The sequence below is a fragment of the Eptatretus burgeri genome, chromosome 5, assembly GCF_056783735.1.
Source record: "Eptatretus burgeri isolate ZD-2024b chromosome 5, Ebu_testis_v1, whole genome shotgun sequence".
NCBI classification, from domain to species: Eukaryota; Metazoa; Chordata; class Myxini; order Myxiniformes; family Myxinidae; genus Eptatretus; species Eptatretus burgeri.
The window spans coordinates 15,562,323-15,582,015 of record NC_140965.1 but is presented as its reverse complement, the minus strand read 5'-3'; the positions used below and the strand labels follow the sequence as shown (position 1 = coordinate 15,582,015).

The window sequence follows — 19,693 nt, the reverse complement described above, 5'->3', positions numbered from 1 at the left end:
ATGGCTTATTCTTGAATATATGTATATATTATCATTTCAGTGACAGTGACACGTTTAACATGCTTCATAAAAAATCCCTTTATGAATGTTATATTGGTCCCAAAGAACATGAAAAGCCATATTTACAGTTTTAGTGTTGCAGAGGGCAGCCATCTTTCATTTCAAAATGGACGTATTAAGGCCTATTGTTGCGATAGGGCCATGAATGTTCTATGAGGTTAGGCTAAGTTTAGTTGTTGAACATACACTTATCAAGTCAAGAAATGAATATATGAAAATTCAAAATGACTGTGAATATGACATCAATATTTCATCCTTTTCAGTCAGTGATACATTGTCCATACTACATGCTAGTTGTGTGGTTGGTTGCCAGAGTTTATTGCCTGCTCCAATCCTTGTGGAAGTTACAATAACTCATCTTCACTATCACTATCCTCCTCTACATCATCTGAGAGAACTGTGTCTTCTGAGTTGTCACATGATTCTGAGTCCTCACTACAGCTACAAAGATCTGTGCAATTCAATCCATTCCTTCTGCATTTGCAGCGATTACTTGAACATCGTGTCTTTGCACAGGAACATTTCACCAGATCAATTACTGCTTGCGGAGCAGGCGGCAAGGTTGTCATGACTGGTTTATATCGGCCATCTACCAAATTCCAACCACATTCCAGCGGTTCTGGCAGGTCTGGATTTGCAATGATGTCATTATTCCAAATCATGGCCTGGTAGTGCGCTCTCAAGATGGCATTACACAGCGCAGCTTGGGTTGGAGGTAAACCTTCTCATTGAGCTTGGTTCTTCTTGAATAACCACAGCAATAATACGAAGTATTTATGCATAACTGGGGCTCACGGTAATAAATTCGTCGTGAGCTTCCAAATGTAGTTTTATCTACACAAATGAAGAATGGTATTGGGTCAATTGTGTGGAAACGTATCAATTTACAAAACAACGCCGAGATGTTTGCAAGTAATTCTCTCATCGGTTAGAATACACAGTCACGCAATATTTATGAAAACGATTACAAGTAAAATGTCTGAAATCAGTTTGTAGTATAATTATTGTGCGTATGATTTTGGTTAGTATAACCGTTATGATTGTCAAGATTGACGTGCCGGCGAGTCTGAGGATCTGTCCACGTGTCATATTTATTTCTTTGTTTATGTTTTAGTTTATGTATTTTTTAGGGGAAATAGTTATTGCTGGACTGTAACCACCGCTTACTTTGCCCATAGTTTCCAATCTGTATACGACACGTTCCAAATCTCTCTTTTAGAAGATAATCTTTCAACAACAAAAAAGGATAACGGCAAACCAGACACATTCAGGATCCTTTCATGCTAGAGTACTGTTTCTACATAGTGAATAGTCTGTGGTATAGCAGCATAGCGTAAACATAATAGCTTGGTACGCACATCCGAGAGACGCTATTATCAGAAGTTGACGTTTGCGACAGCTTATTCACACGTTTCAGCGTCCCGGATCTGCATTATCAGGTACATGAACATAACAAAGCATTCATTCATTCAAACATAGTGTTGAGAAAGTGCTGGGCGGGTGTAATTTAGTCCGCTAATCAGTCCATATCCTCAATATATTGGTCAAATTCGTTCTCACTGTCTGCATCTGCCCAATAAAGTTCAAGTGCTTCCTGGGCATTGTATAGCTTACGCGGCTTGGCCATGGTAACTGAAAGTCATAATATTTATATCACCAAGTATCACAACCAGTCTTATCCTGCTTAGCTTCGCTTTGTAAAGCACTTCGCGAGCTACCCTACTGTAGTGCAGCCTGCGCCTGAAATCCCACGACCAACATGAAGTGCGAAGACACAAACACTGCCGCACAGCTAACGTTATGTGTTGCAGCCAGTGGCGAGATAACATTACACTTAGAGTTTTACACGGTCACATTACGAATTTACGTCTCCAACGCGAAGAAATATCAAACTACAGTGAATCTGCAGCCGAACACAGTATATATTCCTTGAATTCAGCAGCAACTGAGTATATCACTGCATGAAATAATAAAGCATTAAATCCGAAATTGCACTTTCTCCGTCGTTCCAGGAATCAGATGTTTATATACACGTAACTCAAACCGGATGTTGACAAGTAAATACAATCGGGTCACAACCTGATCGCCCGCGGACCCAACAGCGCATGCGCACTGTACTTGTTCGGCACTGCCTGTTACGTTCGAGATTTCGATCGAACCCTTTGATTTCAACTTAAATTTTCTGTTTTTTTGGCTATGGAACAACTGTAATTTTTTTTCGGGAATACTTTCCTTTATTTATGAAGTATCGTGTAATGCAATGACCTTTCTGACCTCAGCAGTTTTAATCGAAATATACGGCATTTTTAAACACCTTGTAGCTGGACGACAAATGCCGCCTACCGTCCCCGAGTGCAAAATTAAGTGCGTGACAGATGCCACCTACCGTCCCCAATGGGTTAAGTAACATGAGCATTTGTAGTTTAGATTGCATCTGTTTTGTGAAATTAGGTTTTTATCATTGTGTAAACTTTCATTATCTATGTGCTATACATGTTCTCTATATTTATATATTCAACATAAACAGTGAAGTCATGTAAACTTACCATCAAGTTAGATGTTTGTTGGCTTGTTGAAATAACAATGGGCCAGTAAACGTCTGTCCCATAACATGTGGTGATTGTCAGATAAAGGCAGCCTGTACCCTCAATGTCGCCCTCTACAACATGTGTTCACTTACAGATACCCAGTTGCGCCACATTTCAGAACTTGGAATAGGAAGTCCATTATGAAAAATATAGCCCGGGTGGTAATGTTCAGACCTATGTTTTTGTTGAAAACCTAGAAACGTATGCCGTAAATACAATTAGCCATGAGTGATTTTACGCAATATGTGAAATTGCAAGCCAATCATTGCAGCTATTTTAAATAGGGGGCATACCAAATTGCAATAAATAAGTGTGTGTATTTTGAATTGTTATCTAACATGAAACTCTATTCCTCTTGTATAACCTTAGGTCCTTACTGCATATTTTTCCATACAAAAAATCCTGAGACAGTTTTAGCTCATATTTTAAATAAAATATCAAATTTGGCAACCATTTTGAAAAACAAAATGGCTGCCATTAATTTATGTACCACTGGCAAATCCAAGTGCTCCTCTTTACAACACATGAAGCATCAAAACAGGATAGAAACCACCAAAGTAAGCTTTGTATGATGTTCAAACGTTCCGTTAACCCTGTCGGTACCATTGGCAGACTTGTATACATTAACTCTATGGCAGTTGTGAAAGTCAGTCACAAAAGGGTGAAGGTAAAAAAAGAAAGAAATTGAAATCCAAGACGGCCGCCATCTGCAACACTTCCAATTTTGCCAACATGGATTTTCTTACTCCTTGGGACCTAAATAGTCCACAGAGGTAGGTGGCATGTTCTAATCATTTAAATCCCACGGGTCTTTATATCACAACATAGTCCCCCTGATGAGAAGGTTTGGATTAATTTGATTAATTTGAAGCAAATATAATTGTACATTATATCGAATACACAGTATCACGTGTGATGAGGAGGAGTGGTTCATGACTGGACTGATGGATGAAACAAATCGCTCTTGATGTTCCTTGACGTTGTGGCGTTTCTTCTGCTTTCTTTATCGTGTCAGATTACAACAATTATTTCTCTCTGATGGGTGTTTCAGGAAGGGACAGACAGATGGCATTTAATATAGCCTGTTGTTACGAACTGTGCGTGGTCCAGAAAGAGGACAGAAATTGACTCAACAATGATTTATTTAACTTCTGCCAACACTTTAAGCAACACTCGCTTACAGAGCACAGCCAGCATCAAAGTTATTGCAAGAAACACGAGCAAAGTCTCTGGCAAACCACCCCTCAACTTCCTCTTTTCCTCATTTCCTTACCACCAGCTATCCCCCCCCCCCTCGTTTTCTCAAAACTCGTTAATTTTTCATTCGGCCATTTCACTATTGTTCACTGCTTCTAGATTGTGATGTATAAAAAAAGTGATCAAAGTTTCAGGCAAGAAAGCATTAACGACGAAACACAAGAGTAGCAAAACAGATGATCAGATAAATGATCCCTCCAATTGATAGTAAAAACAGAACGAGGCAGGTGATGTTCAGGCCCAAGGCGATGTTAGCATACTTCTTGGCATACACGTAATCCTTCAAATGCTTCTTGTCCCGACTCTGTTGTGGTGTGGGTGGAAAGATGAGTTTGGAAGTGGAAAAACAACAGTTTGGGGATTCAAAGTCAAAAAAGAAATTTTTTTTTTTCAACCTTCGATCTAATAGTTATGGTTAACAACGGCTGTGTGAGGATGGTTAGGGTAAGGTTAACAATGGTGGTATGATTAGCTCTGCCACCGAAGGTGGACGGAGGTAATATTTTCACCCCTGTCTGTCTGGTTGTCTGTCTATCTGTGAACAGGATATCTCAAAAAGTTGTGGACAGAGTCAGATGAAACTGTGGACAGGTGGGGTGTGTGACAAGGACCAATTGATTCGATTTTGGTGAAGATCTGGATCCTGATATCAGAATTTTTCAAGTGATTCTTCACCATTGAGAGATAAGGTGGAAAAACGGTATATATCATGATACTGTATTTCAAAAAGTTGTGCATGGATTCGGACGAGACTTGGTGAAGAGGTTGGGTGTGTGCCGAGGATGAAATGATTACATTTTGGTGAGGATCCGGATCCACAAAATAGGATTTGAAAAGTTATTCTTCACAATTGAGAAATAGGAGCGAGTTATGGATTGTATTGGGGGTAATAGTATAAACTAGAATGGCACTTGGTGGAGCGCATATCTCCGCCAGACTGAACAGTTTCCGTTTTGTATCCCAGTGATGGGCTGGAGATGCATCTGAGCCTGAACCAAAATCTAATTGGCCTCTTCTTGTCACCTACACAACTCAACCACCTTGTTTTGTCATAACTCGTCCACAACTTTTTGAAAAATCGTGCAATATACTGTTTTGGGCACGAGTATCTCTCAATTATGAATAATCGCTTTCAAAACAAGAAAAAGAGCAGTCGGAGATTGCAGACCCTCGCCAGGACTTCTTTTGAGTGGTGTATTTTTGTAGGTTTTAAAGTAAATCTAATATGGCTGCCAAACCATGTGACCTATGATATATGTGTAAACCTTTTGTTTCTCATGGATCGGCGGCTATACATGTAAAGTTTCGCCTCGATTTGTTCAGCCACTTCAGAGAAGATTTTTCAAGGTTTTTTTTATTTTATTTTAAATAAACAATATGGCTGCCGAATCACATTACCGATGACATCATGAATTTTTTTTTCTGTGGACCAGATGACCCTCAAAAGTTTTCATACTGATCGGATGTGGTGTTGTGCATATGCAATTATGATATCATAATGAGGGCACCTATGATGTCAGAAAAAAATCACACTCATTCCCCATGAGAAGTACTTGCGATATGCCAAGTTAAAATTTTTTCTTTGGTGCGGTTTCAGAGATAGAGGTTCAAAGTTTTTTCCAATTTTCCTGCCTGGCTGCCACACTGCATGACCTATGATGTCATAATTATCATTAAAACATTATATACGAGTCATTGCACCAATGGTGAAAATTTTGTCTCAATCTGAGAAGCGGTTGCAGAGAAAAACAGGAAAGTTCTGTGCGGACAAACAGACCCAAATGCAATACCCTCTCCTCTGGCAAGGGTAACTTGAAGAGCACTTGCTAGAGCGCACACCTCTGCCACGAAATTCCTGATCCACGAGAACATATTGGGCTCAATACATTTTTGAAATATCATGGTATATATTGCTTTTGACCCAATCTCTCAATGGTGAAGAATCACTTTGAAAATTAAATGTCTCGTATCCAGATCCAGATTCGGATCTTCACCAAAATCAAATCATTTCTTCCTCGTCACACACCCAAGTTCCGTGCGAATCCGTGCACAACGTTTTGAGATATCCTGCACGCAGACAGACAGACAGGGGTGAAAACATAACCTCCTTCCACCTTCTGTGGTGGACGTAATTTTAAAAATACCTCATATCCGAATCCGGATCTTCACAAAAATGTAATCAATTCATCTTTATCCCACACTGCATTTGTCCACCAAATTTCGTCCAACTCCGTCATCAAAGTTTTGAGATATCGTGCCAGATATCCCAATGGTGAAGAATCACATTAAAATTCTTGTATCTGGATCTGGGTACTGATCTTCACCAAAATCTCATCAATTCGACTTCACAATTTTTTTTTAAAAGAAAAATTCCATTAAAAAAAAAAAGGGGTTAAAGGGTCTAAGTGGGTACAAAGGGTCTTAAAAAGTCAAAAGTGCTACAATGGTCTAAATGTCAAAAAGGTACTTTAGTGGGGCAACTTAGCATAACAATTGTGCATTTTGTGAGGAAAGCACCAAATTTGGCACACTAGTAGCCTATCATATTATGAACAGATTTGGATATTGGGCCATCTCAAAATATTTGATAGCATTGGAAAATGGCTGCCACAGCCATCAGCGGCTGAATTTGAGATGGCCCAATATCCAAATCTGTTCATAATATGTTAGGCTACTAGTGTGCCAAATTTGGTGCTTTCCTCACAAAATGCACAATTATTATGCTATATTAAGCTAAGTTCCCCACTACTTTCCAATATTACGTAATTAACCCTTGCATGCAGTAACTGCATCGAGCCTGTGACCCATTGACGTCACCAAACTCTTGGCATCTTCTTTTGAGATACTTTGCCAAACCTTTACACAGCCATTTTCAGTTGTTGTTTGGTTTGGGAGGTTTCTGACTTTAGTCTCCTCTTTTGCAAGTGAAATGCACGGTCCGTTGGATTTACATCAGGAGGTTGACTTGGCCAGTCGAAAACCTTCCACTTTTTTCCCCCTTGATGAACTCCTTGGTTGCAATTGGTGATGTGTTTTGGATTATTGTTTGGCTGCATGGTGAAGCACCACCCGTTGAGTATGGAGGCATTCTCTTGTGCATAGGCAGTCAAAATGTTTGTCTACTTCCAAATTCATTCTACTGCTGCCATCATTAGTTACATCATCAATAAAGATGATTGAGCCAATTCCAGATGCAGCCGTGCAAGCACAACTCATGACACCTCTACCATGTTTCACAGTTGAGGTAGTATGCTTTGGACCATTTGCAGTTCCTTCCTTTCTTCACACTTCCGCTTTTCCCTCGCTTTGGTAAAGGTTTATCTTGGTCTCATCTGTCCATAAAACTTTGTTCCACAGCTCTACTGGCTCACCTCTGTACTTCTTGGCAAATTCTAATCTGACCTTTCGATTTTTGGTGCTGATGATCGGTTTGCATATTGTGGTGTAGTCTTTGTAAATCCGCTGTCGAAGTCGACTGCGAATGGTAGATTGTGATACTTTCACCCCGACTGGTGTTACTGGTATCCCTGGACGGTGTAAAATAAAATCAGACGTAAAATAATTACCCTTAAAAGAGTGAAAAAATTAATTTTGGAGCAAAAACGTCACTTCCCACAGAAGTTATTATTTAACATCTGTTTGGGGGGGGGGGGGGAAATCGCTTTTTCCTAATTTTTTTTTCTGACTCGAGATTTTGGCATAATTATTTAGGCCAGGGGTCGGGAACGTGTGGCTCGCGAGCCAGGTATGGCTCTTTTGATGATTGCATCTGGCTCGCAGATAAAATTGGAGTTTGAAACTTGGAAAGCCCAATATTTCTCGCAGAAGCTTTACCTATAGTTTGAATGGTGTCGTGCTTCATTCACGTGCAGGGCTGAACTTGGCAGAAGGAGAGAAGAAAAAACACCTCCAAATTGTCTGAAGCGGTTTTTGTTTCGTCCAGTCATGCGGCCGACGCGAGTAGTGATTTCGGTTCCTCCAATGACGTGCCGCCGCCGAGACGCGTCACGGAATTCATCTCGACCAATCACGCGCCACCGCTGAGGCGACAGCATCCCAGAGTCGGCCGGCCGCGCCGCACCTCTCGAGTATGTCAGCCCGTGCGCAGGCCAGCCAGACTCACTTGGGTCAACATCTCCTCTCTCTCATTTGCTCAAAGCTAACCCTTCGACGAAGAAGATGGCGAAAAGAAAAAAGATGAGGAGTATCGTACATTTCAGGACGAATGGGCCGAAGAATTCGCCTTTGTGGAGAGAGCAGGTTCTGTGGTGTGTCTAATTTGCAATGACAAAATTGCATCGATGAAACGGTCGAATATAAAGCGGCACTTTGACACGCGCCATGCGACCTTTGCATCAAAATACCCTGTGGGAGACAGCAGAAAGAAAGCGTGCCAAGAGCTACCGAGCAGGGTGCAAGCCAGCCAGCAGCAACTCCGCGTATGGACCCGGCAAGGTGACTATAATTCCGCCAGCTTTGCTGGATCTTTAGCAATAGTGAGGAACGGAAAACCATTCACAGATGGCGAGTATGCAAAAACGTTCATGCTGGATGTCGCCAATGAACTTTTTGATGATCTTCCGAACAAAGACAAGATAATCAAATGGATACAAGACATGCCTCTGTCGGCAAGAACTGTTCATGATCGTACCATCATGATGGCAAACCAAGTGGAGGAAACGCAAGTGAAGGACATAAATACAGCGCCGTTCTTTTCCCTGGCTTTGGATGAGTCAACAGACGTAAGCCATTTGTCGCAGTTCAGTGTGATTGCAAGATATGCTGCTGGTGATACACTGCGCGAAGAAAGTCTTGCTGTTCTGCCAATAAAAGGGTCCACAAGAGGTGAGTATTTATTCAAGTCTTTCATGGAGTTCGCTCAAGAAAAAAAATCTACGAATGGATAAACTTATCTCGGTGTGTACTGATGGTGCGGAAAAACAAAGGATTTGTGGCGCTTCTCCGTGAACATGAAAATAGACCCATCCTAAGTTTCCATTGCATTCTACACCAGGAGGCACTTTGTGCTCAGATGTGTGATGGGCAGCTTGGCGAAGTGATGTCGCTGGTCATTCGTGTGATCAATTTTATTGTTGCCTGAGCCTTAAATGCTCGCCAGTTTAAAACACTGCTGGATGAAGTTGGAAATAACTATCACGGTCTGCTTTTGCACAGCAATGTGCGTTGGTTGTCAAGAGGGAAGGTGCTTAGCCGTTTGCGGCTTGCCTGAATGAAATCCGGACTTTCCTTGAAATGAAAGGGATTGAGCATCCTGAGCTAGCCGAAACTGAGTGGCTCCTCAAGTTTTACTATCTCGTGGATATGACTGAACATCTGAACGAGCTCAACGTGAAAATGCAAGGCATTGGAAATACAGTGTTATCCCTTCAACAAGCCGTGTTTGCTTTTGAAAACAAGCTGGAGCTCTTTATCATGGATCTTGAAACAGGTCGTTTACTACATTTTGAAAAACTGAGACAATTTAAAGATGCATGCACAGCAAGTGAGCCCACTCAAAACTTTGATCTCCACCAGTTAGCTGGCTTCACATCCAGTCTCCTACAGTCATTCAAAGCACGCTTTGGAGAATTTCGTGAGCACACTCGTCTTTTTAAGTTCATCACCCATCCAAACGAGTGTTCACTGAACACAGCCGACCTGAGTTACATTCCTGGTGTCTCCGTCAGAGATTTTGAAGCAGAAGTGGCTGACCTGAAGGCCTCAGACATGTGGGTGAATAAGTTCAAGTCACTGAATGAAGATTTGGAAAGAATCGCACGACAGAAAGCAGAGTTGGCGAGCAAGCACATGTGGACAGAAATGAAAAACTTCAACCCGAAGACGAGCTGATTATCAAAACTTGGAACGCGCTTCCTGTCACATACCTCACACTGCAGCGTGTGAGTATTGCTGTATTGACCTTGTTTGGATCTACGTATGCATGTGAGCAGTCATTCTCACATCTTAAAAACATCAAGTCCAACCTACGATCACGTCTAACGGATGAAAGCCTCAACGCTTGCATGAAGCTTAACCTCACCAAGTACCAACCAGACTACAAAGCCATCAGCAAATCCATGCAGCACCAGAAGTCCCATTAATGGTGAGTATTATAACAACATTATTTAAAAGAATAAATTCAGAGGCTTATTATACTCACATTTAGTTGAATTCAGTCTTAAAATATATTATATGGCTCTCACTGAAATAGATTTCCAAATATTTTGCTTTAATGGCTCTCTGAGTCAAAAACGTTCCCGACCCCTGATTTAGGCCATGAGTTACAGTCGTCAAATATGTAATCTTATTTTGAATATCAGCTTTTAATAAGCCTATATGATACATTATTCAATCTTGCCAGGAGCCAATCACATTGCACCGAGCCTCAAACAGCCAATCAGCATAAACCGTGAACAGCCGAATGGACAGTGTTATATAAATAACAATTTTTTTTTTCACTGTTGTAGTACTTTGAGGACACTGTAAACTATATAGATATCAAGTGAATCGGATGGAAATTGACAACTTAATGTGTGACCTTGACCTTTTGACCTATTGACCTGAATAGGCTTCTTGCTTGTGACTCCCTCCTTCAGGTGGTTAAGTTTCGTGAATAACAAAATAAAAATCTGACCTGCAGGCGATTGACATACAAATGAAAAATCACTCATTGAGTGACACTTGGCGAAATGGAACGTTACTCGGTGGAGAACATATCTCTGCCAGGCTGAATAGTTTACATTTTGTATCCCATTGATGGGTCGGATCTGAATGCGGACCTTGAATCAAAATTGGATCGGCTTGTTCTTGTCACCAAACCAATTAATCTGCCTTGTTTTCCCTCATTGTGTCATAACTCGTCCACAACTTTTTTGAGATATCATGCTCTGCATAGTTTTTGGCCCCATCACTCAATGGTGAAGAATCACTTTAAAAATTAAATAACTCTCGTATCCAGATATTTATTCAGATCTTCACCAAAATTCAAACAATCCTTCCTCGTGGCACTTCCAACCTGTCCACCAAGTGTCATGTGGATCCATCCATCACCTTTTGAGATATTGTGCTATTTATCGTTTTAGGCCTCCTTTCTCAATGGTGAAGAATCACTGAAAAAATTCTCACATCCGGATCCGGATTCGGATCTTCACCAAAATTAAACATTGCTGTCCTTCGCCACTCACGGACATACACAAAACATTTCAGAACGATTGCTTGAAAACTGTGGCCAAAATCGTGTGACAGACGAAGACAGACAAATGATACAGAGCAACACTTGGCGAAAAAATGTTTTTCCCCAAGTAACAAACAGACAGACGAACAAACCAGCCAAACCAATATATCCTGTATTTGTGAAAAATCGAATTATTCGATTTTCACAAGTAACAGACAGGGGTGAAAACCAAGTTACAAACAGACAGGCAGACTAACAAACCAGCCAAACCAATATTGTTATGAATCTGGAAGCCTTTTGCACACAAACAGACAGCAGCTTCGCTATTTCGATAAGTATGTGTTTATAGTTAGAATCCCTCCTTCTGTCTAATGGGAATTTCGTGTCTGTGCTGCGAGTTATTTTGTAGTCAGGTTTATTATATCGACAACGACACCGTCCCTGACTCAACCCGGTCGCCATTGCCCACGTGTTTTTGGCTGAAGGTGTGGGCGGAGCCTCCATCGCCTCAGATCCGACTCCGCCCCAGAAAGGTGGGAGTTGTCCCACCTACCGTGGGCCTGTCCAATGAGGGACGGCCAGCGGATCGCGCGATGGAACCGTCCAATCAGGAGGCGAGGAAAGAAACTGGTCCCACCTCAAGAGAGTAGAGAGTGATCGTGGCGACTGCTTAGCGTCTGTAGTCTTGGTGGCGATTGGCTTTGTCTGTAGTCTTGGTGGCGATTGCAGAGCGTCTGCAGTCTTGGTTGCGATTGGCTTTGTCTGCAGTCCTGGTGGCGATTGCAGAGCGTCTGCAGTCTTGGCGATTGCAGAGCGTCTGCAGTCTTTGTAGTGATTGGCTTCGTCTCCGGTCATGGTGGCTTGGTCTCGTTTGTGGGCCGTGGACTTTGGGTTGTGGGTTCGAGTTCCACCGTGGTGGTTTGGAGTTGGTGTGACTGCACGAGGCGGGAAGGTACCCCGGCCCGGCTCTACCGAATAAAGACCCACGGGGTCCAGTTTCTTGTGCGTGCGTGTGCGTGTGCGTGTGCGTGTGTGTGTCCGTGGGCCCGTCTGTAAGTAGGATTGTTAAGTGCCTTGTTCATTGTACATTACTTTTCTTATTCGTGATAACTCTGCTCTGTGTCTCCCTTCCCGATTATTGCCAATTGTAAAATAAATCCCCGTGTTAAATGTTCCAGTTCGTTGTTCGTGTTTTCTTTCAATTGACCCAGCACGGTGCGGGTTTGAGAAATTGTAAGGCCATTTGTGTTGTAAATTGTTCATTTGGACCGACGGATCTTGGTAATCCCCACTCGGTTTACACCCGGATCAGGCTCGGTAAACGGTCCGTTCCGCCCGAAGTCTGTCGAGGGTGTGGTTTTCCCGGCAGTTGGACGACGTGGGTACTTAGGTATATTGAAATTAGGCAATTAACCCTACCCTACGCCGTCAAAATATTGGCGACCACGGTCCGCTAAGGGACCCGTGACCTTTCGGACTTATCCGAGAGTCACGACTTAAATTCCGGGTGTTCGGTGGGAGACGACTCCACTGCTCCACCTTGTGGTCGTTTATCGCCACCGGACCCCGGCCCACAACAATATATCCTGTATTTGTGAAAAATCGAATAATTCGATTTTCACAAGTAATAAACAGGACAGACAGGGGTGAAAACAAATAACCTCGGTCCACCTTCGGTGGTGGAGGTGATAATCGAAAATAGAATTAAAATTAAATGACAATCAAAGTCAAAGTTACAAATTAATGAAAAGTTTAATTAATTTGCCACTGTCTCGTCCTCATGATTTTTCGTTTTCTCACCACTATGTAAACAATACGTCTAAAACCTCGAACCAAACACTTTAAAAATGTACACTTCCACCACAATAGAAGATTGTTTGGGAACTTGGGATTAAGTTTAACCAGCCTCGACCCTCCCACATCCTTCACTTTAAAACATATTAAAAGAGCAGTGACCTTGATGGAGTAAACAGCAGCAACAAAACCAAGGCAGAAGAAGTTGTGGAAGAAGAAGCTCCAGAGAGACCAGGCGAAGTAGTCGCTCATTCGTGCGTTGTAGTACTCTTGAGCGTCGTCCATGTTTATGACTAGCTGCTGCTGGGCGGACCACGTATTAACGCTGTTATGTTGAGGTCCATTGCTGGGTGGAAACTCCTCGAGAGGTCGGTACGTCAGGTCAGTCATGGTCGTGAGATGCGGACCGTGCTGAGCAGCTCTTCAGAGTATGCAGACGTTCTGAGGTGTGGAATGATCCGGTTGCTGTCTTTCCTCTTTCCACGTAATTTCTGGGAAATGATGGGCGTGCTGTATGACGTCACAGATGCGAAAGGCATTGATTCGCAGGAAGGGATTTTTTCATCTTCTTCCGAAGATTGACCGTCCTCCCATGGTGCGCTTTCCTGTTCCCATGGTGCGCTGCCGTTTTGGCTGCTGGTTGCTTCATTGGTTTTGGGGCGCGGCTATGCCGCTGATGCAGTGCCCCTATTTACCTGGATACTGGTGCTCATTTTGCCGAGCTCGGAAGGATGACGGGCTGAATCAACCCTTTATGTGTTTTTATTCAGTGGCCAACGGGTCTCGAACTCAGGACCTTAGGATCCCAAGCCACAACCCTCACCGTAAAGCCAACATCATGCTAGCTTTCTTGTTGAAACTGATGTGATGTTAAAGTAAGGCTGTAATGTTGCCTTGCTGTCACTGACTTCACCATCTTCTTCTGTGAATGCTTTATGCAGGGCCGATCCAAACCCTCGATTTATTGGGGGGGGGGGGTGAACACACGTGACCCAGCAGCACAGTGAGCACTGAGCACGAGCTGTCACAGCGGAGCAGTTAGTGGCTTGCTGTGTGAACACCGTTGAGGGTCCAAGGGACAAATCCTCCAGAAGCGAAAGTATTTCAGTGGTTTCGAGAGTATATATAATTTGAGATGTGTTTGTTCATCGGAATTCTTCGGATTTCAGCAATTATTTTGGTCGGATGTGTGTGTCATTCTGTGTCTGTCTGTTTGTCTGTTTGTTTGTGTGTTTGTTCACCCTGTAGCAGCCACACCGTTTCAGCGATCATGACCAAACTGCGTACAGATGTCGGCCATGGTCCAACTTAGACACTTGTCGTTTTTTGTGAATCTCGGTCAAAGGTCAAAGTCAAGGTCACCAAAAACCAAAATTCTTATTTTTGCAATAACGTCCGCTAAAATGGTTGTATCGACTTCAAACCAAATCCAAAATGTGCATCTTCCAATACTGCATCCAACCATATGTCTCATTGGGGTATCACACCAACACCCTTCTTAGCAGACCCCGGCCCACAACAATATATCCTGTATTTGTGAAAAATCGAATAATTCGATTTTCACAAGTAATAAACAGGACAGACAGGGGTGAAAACAAATAACCTCGGTCCACCTTCGGTGGTGGAGGTGATAATCGAAAATAGAATTAAAATTAAATGACAATCAAAGTCAAAGTTACAAATTAATGAAAAGTTTAATTAATTTGCCACTGTCTCGTCCTCATGATTTTTCGTTTTCTCACCACTATGTAAACAATACGTCTAAAACCTCGAACCAAACACTTTAAAAATGTACACTTCCACCACAATAGAAGATTGTTTGGGAACTTGGGATTAAGTTTAACCAGCCTCGACCCTCCCACATCCTTCACTTTAAAACATATTAAAAGAGCAGTGACCTTGATGGAGTAAACAGCAGCAACAAAACCAAGGCAGAAGAAGTTGTGGAAGAAGAAGCTCCAGAGAGACCAGGCGAAGTAGTCGCTCATTCGTGCGTTGTAGTACTCTTGAGCGTCGTCCATGTTTATGACTAGCTGCTGCTGGGCGGACCACGTATTAACGCTGTTATGTTGAGGTCCATTGCTGGGTGGAAACTCCTCGAGAGGTCGGTACGTCAGGTCAGTCATGGTCGTGAGATGCGGACCGTGCTGAGCAGCTCTTCAGAGTATGCAGACGTTCTGAGGTGTGGAATGATCCGGTTGCTGTCTTTCCTCTTTCCACGTAATTTCTGGGAAATGATGGGCGTGCTGTATGACGTCACAGATGCGAAAGGCATTGATTCGCAGGAAGGGATTTTTTCATCTTCTTCCGAAGATTGACCGTCCTCCCATGGTGCGCTTTCCTGTTCCCATGGTGCGCTGCCGTTTTGGCTGCTGGTTGCTTCATTGGTTTTGGGGCGCGGCTATGCCGCTGATGCAGTGCCCCTATTTACCAGGATACTGGTGCTCATTTTGCCGAGCTCGGAAGGATGACGGGCTGAATCAACCCTTGATGTGTTTTTATTCAGTGGCCAACGGGTCTCGAACTCAGGACCTTAGGATCCCAAGCCACAACCCTCACCGTAAAGCCAACATCATGCTAGCTTTCTTGTTGAAACTGATGTGATGTTAAAGTAAGGCTGTAATGTTGCCTTGCTGTCACTGACTTCACCATCTTCTTCTGTGAATGCTTTATGCAGGGCCGATCCAAACCCTCGATTTATTGGGGGGGGGGGTGTGAACACACGTGACCCAGCAGCACAGTGAGCACTGAGCACGAGCTGTCACAGCGGAGCAGTTAGTGGCTTGCTGTGTGAACACCGTTGAGGGTCCAGGGGACAAATCCTCCAGAAGCGAAAGTATTTCAGTGGTTTCGAGAGTATATATAATTTGAGATGTGTTTGTTCATCGGAATTCTTCGGATTTCAGCAATTATTTTGGTCGGATGTGTGTGTCATTCTGTGTCTGTCTGTCTGTCTGTTTGTGTGTTTGTTCACCCTGTAGCAGCCACACCGTTTCAGCGATCATGACCAAACTGCGTACAGATGTCGGCCATGGTCCAACTTAGACACTTGTCGTTTTTTGTGAATCTCGGTCAAAGGTCAAAGTCAAGGTCACCAAAAACCAAAATTCTTATTTTTGCAATAACGTCCGCTAAAATGGTTGTATCGACTTCAAACCAAATCCAAAATGTGCATCTTCCAATACTGCATCCAACCATATGTCTCATTGGGGTATCACACCAACACCCTTCTTAGCAGACCCCGGCCCACAACAATATATCATGTATTTGCGAAAAATCGAATAATTCGATTTTCACAAGTAATAAACAGTTCTGTTTAAAATAATTGGAGGAAGTACAGTTGAGTGTTGTGTGATACAAAAGTACCGCTGGATCTAAAAGGAAGAATTTACAAGACGGTTGTGAAACTGGCTTTGTTATATAGTATGGAAACTTTGGCAACATCAAAAAAGAGGAACAGAAACTGGATGGAAATGAGATGTGGATACTGGTATGGAGGTGTGGAGCAACAAGAAAGGCCATGAGGAACTAGTATACCAGGGGAACAGGGAGGATTGTGAAAGCATCAAAGAAAGTAGCCGAGAAGAGATTAAATTGTGGGGGCGGGGGGGAGGACAGAGAATGAAAATGAGGGAGAAAGAAAAATAAAAATGAGAGGGAGAATGAAAGCGAGAGGGAGAGAGAAGAATGAAAATTAGAGAGAGGGAGAGAGAAGAATGAAAATTAGAGAGAGGGAGAGAGAAGAATGAAAATGAGAGAGAGGGAAAGAGAAGACTGAAAATGAGAGAGAAGGAGAGAAAAGAATGAAAATGAGAGAAAAAGAGAGAATGTGGTGAGGTGAGTGATATAGACAGGATTGCTAGGAATAGGGAGAAGAGAAAGGCAGAAAAACGGATGGAAGAATGCAGTGGTGAGAGATTTAGAAGTTGTGGGAGTGAAATAAGAATGAGGAGATGGAAAAAGGTGATCAACCAGCATAATGGTGACCTCAAGTCAAAGTGGGAGGAGCTGAAAGAAAAAGAGAAGAATTATAAGAAACTTCCACTCGCCGTGTACACAACCTTCAGAACGAGTGAACAATGGACAACCAACCATTGTATACTGTTTTTTTGGTTTTTTATTGTTTTTTTATATACAATGTCGAGGCTCGTGGAAGAGTGAGAACATAAAACAGGTCAGGATGTAACAGAATGAAAAGAACAGTAGGAAGAGACGTGGGAATCGTAGCAACAGCAGGGTTGAGGGACAGAATAGAGGGAGACTTGGACAAATCATTAATGTGTGGAACATCTGTTGTGTTTCAGGAAGTTTACACCACACTTCTTCTGTTTGTAGTGTTTTTCTCTATATTAATCATTTGCACCCCTTTATTATGAAACATAATTTTGATTGTGTCAGTCTTTCATGCTTAACTTCTTGAGGTTTCTTTTTGTACATTCTATGGTCAATCATCTCCAAAATGACTTCCACGTATATTGTGCAGTATTGGATTGGGACTTTCATTCCTCTTTATCATCCTCTTTCATAAATCTGTAAAAGATTTGCCAAAGCTCTTTCAGTTTTTTAAGTATTGATTTTAATTCTACTGCTTGCTGTTCAGTCATCCGGAGATTTTTGATTTGTTAAGATCTAACCAATCATTTGCGATCTTTTGTGGTGTCGATACCTGAATGTTTGTCCATAATCATTTACTCTATCCATCTGAGAGTCTCGTGCTAAAGTGTTAAAAACAGAGGCGATTGTGTTTTTGCCATTATGGTGTTTGTGTTGTTATGGATACGGCTTTGGGGTTAATTGGTAATAGATTCAACTAGTTATTTCCAGTGTAGGGCAATGCATGGTCGAGTTTGTTTTGGGGAGCTCCCTCATCTCCCTTCCGAAAATGTATTCAGGTAATTAAATAATTATTGCTGTTCACACTTCTTTAGAACTACAAAGGTATCACGTTTGTCATGAATTACCTCTGCCACCGAGGGTGGAAGGAGGTTGTTTTCACCCCTGTCTGTTTGTTATTTGCGAAAATCAAAGATTTTTCAAGTATATTGGTTGGTTACGTGTGTTATTCTGTCTGTCTGTCTGTCTGTTTGTCTTTGTTTATCTGTTTGTTTTTATGTTTATCACCTACAGGTCACAATTTAAAACAGATCTTCACGAAATTTCACCACATGTTAGAGTTTGTCATAAGCAGGAAGCCCATTGTTTTTGAGGTCAAAAGGTCAACACATTTGTCAAATTTCTAAAATCTTCAATTTTCATCTTATAAACTATACATTTGAACAGGATTTCCATTTCATGTCACTGAATTCAACCACCAATTATTTTTTTACGTCGACATCAGCTGAATTTATGAAATTGTCAATTTTCAATCAAATTAACTTGAAATTTGAAGAGAATTTTCATATCAGGTCACTGAATTCAACCACTAATTATTTTTGAGGTCAAATTTCTGTTATGGATTTTGTAAGTGTCATGCTCTGTGCGATGACCTTTTGTTTATTAATTGCCAGAATCCTTCGGATTTCGACAATTATGTTGGTCGGTTGTGTGTGTCATTCTGTCTGGCTGTCTGGCTGTCTGGCTGTCTGGCTGTCTGGCTGTCTGGCTGTCTGGCTGTCTGGCTGTCTGGCTGTCTGGCTGTCTGTGTGTCTGTTTGTTTGTGTTTGTTTACCCTGTAGCAGCCACACCGTTCAGCGATCAAGATCAAACTGGGTACAGACATCGGCCATGGTCCAACTTAGACACTTGTCGCTTTTGGTGAATCTATGTCAAAGGTCAAGGTCAACGAAAAACCGAAATTCTTATTTTGCAATAACATCCGCTAAAATGGTCGTATCGACTTCAAACCAAATCCAAAATGCGCAACTTCCAATGCTACATCCAACCATATGTCTCATTGGGGTGTCACACCAACACCCTTCTTAGCGGTCGTGGGTCGAATGTCAGGGGTTGGGTCAAAACTTTCAAATTGCGATTAAAAACGACATTTCGATCCCGATTGACTTCCAATTTATGATCATGACCAAACTCAGTGTTATAACTCATTAAACAGTAGCACTATCGACTTATAAGAACCAAATTGATTTCCAGGTTTTTGTTTTTTCAGAGATCATGTAGATATGACAAAGTTATTCCAGCAATTCCTTGCTCAACGAGCAATTTCATTTATTACTTACAAAATCTAAAGATTTCGTAAGTACATTGATGACTTCCGTTTCTCTTTGTTTGTTTGTGTGTTTGTTTGTGTGTTTGTTTGTGTGTTTGTTTGTTTGTAAGCACGATAACTCGAGAACGGAAGGAGCTACCAATGGCAAATTACACCACGTGATTCAGGAGGGTGATGGCTCGTGCTGATTAGATTTTGGTCAAAATCGGTCAAAGGTCAAGGTCACAGTGAGGTCAAATATTCGATTTTTGATGGTTTGGTACAGATAACTCGAGAACGGAAGAAGTTACCAATGTCAAATTACACCACGTGATTCAGGAGGGTGATGGCTCGTGCTGATTAGATTTTGGTCAAAATCGGTCAAAGGTCAAGGTCACAGTGAGGTCAAATATTCGATTTTTAATGGTTTGATACAGATAACTCGAGAACGGAAGAAGCTACCAATGTAAAATTACACCACGTGATTCAGGAGGGTGATGGCTCGTGCTGATTAGATTTTGGTCAAAATCGGTCAAAGGTCGAGGTCACAGTGGGGTCAAAAATTCAATTTTTGAGGGTTTGGTACGGAATCATGGTAGAAACTTCTGGTTTGCGTCGCTACCTTCTCAAGAGACAGCTTTTATTCGACAAAGTCAGAGGTCAAGTTGACGAGTTCGT

At 42.1% G+C, this 19,693-nt stretch overlaps 1 long non-coding RNA gene across 1 annotated transcript in view; it reads right to left on the bottom strand.

Annotated features, from left to right (window-relative positions):
• The window catches only part of LOC147025910 (uncharacterized), a 20,216-nt gene extending 6,829 nt beyond the window's left edge, over positions 1 to 13,387 (bottom strand). The window contains exons 1-2 of the long non-coding RNA XR_015058047.1: positions 13,036 to 13,387; positions 2,607 to 4,209 (exon numbers count right to left, since the gene is read on the bottom strand). This is a non-coding gene — a long non-coding RNA (uncharacterized LOC147025910). The remainder of the gene's footprint in view (positions 1 to 2,606; positions 4,210 to 13,035) is intronic.
• Positions 13,388 to 19,693: the final 6,306 nt, after the last annotated feature.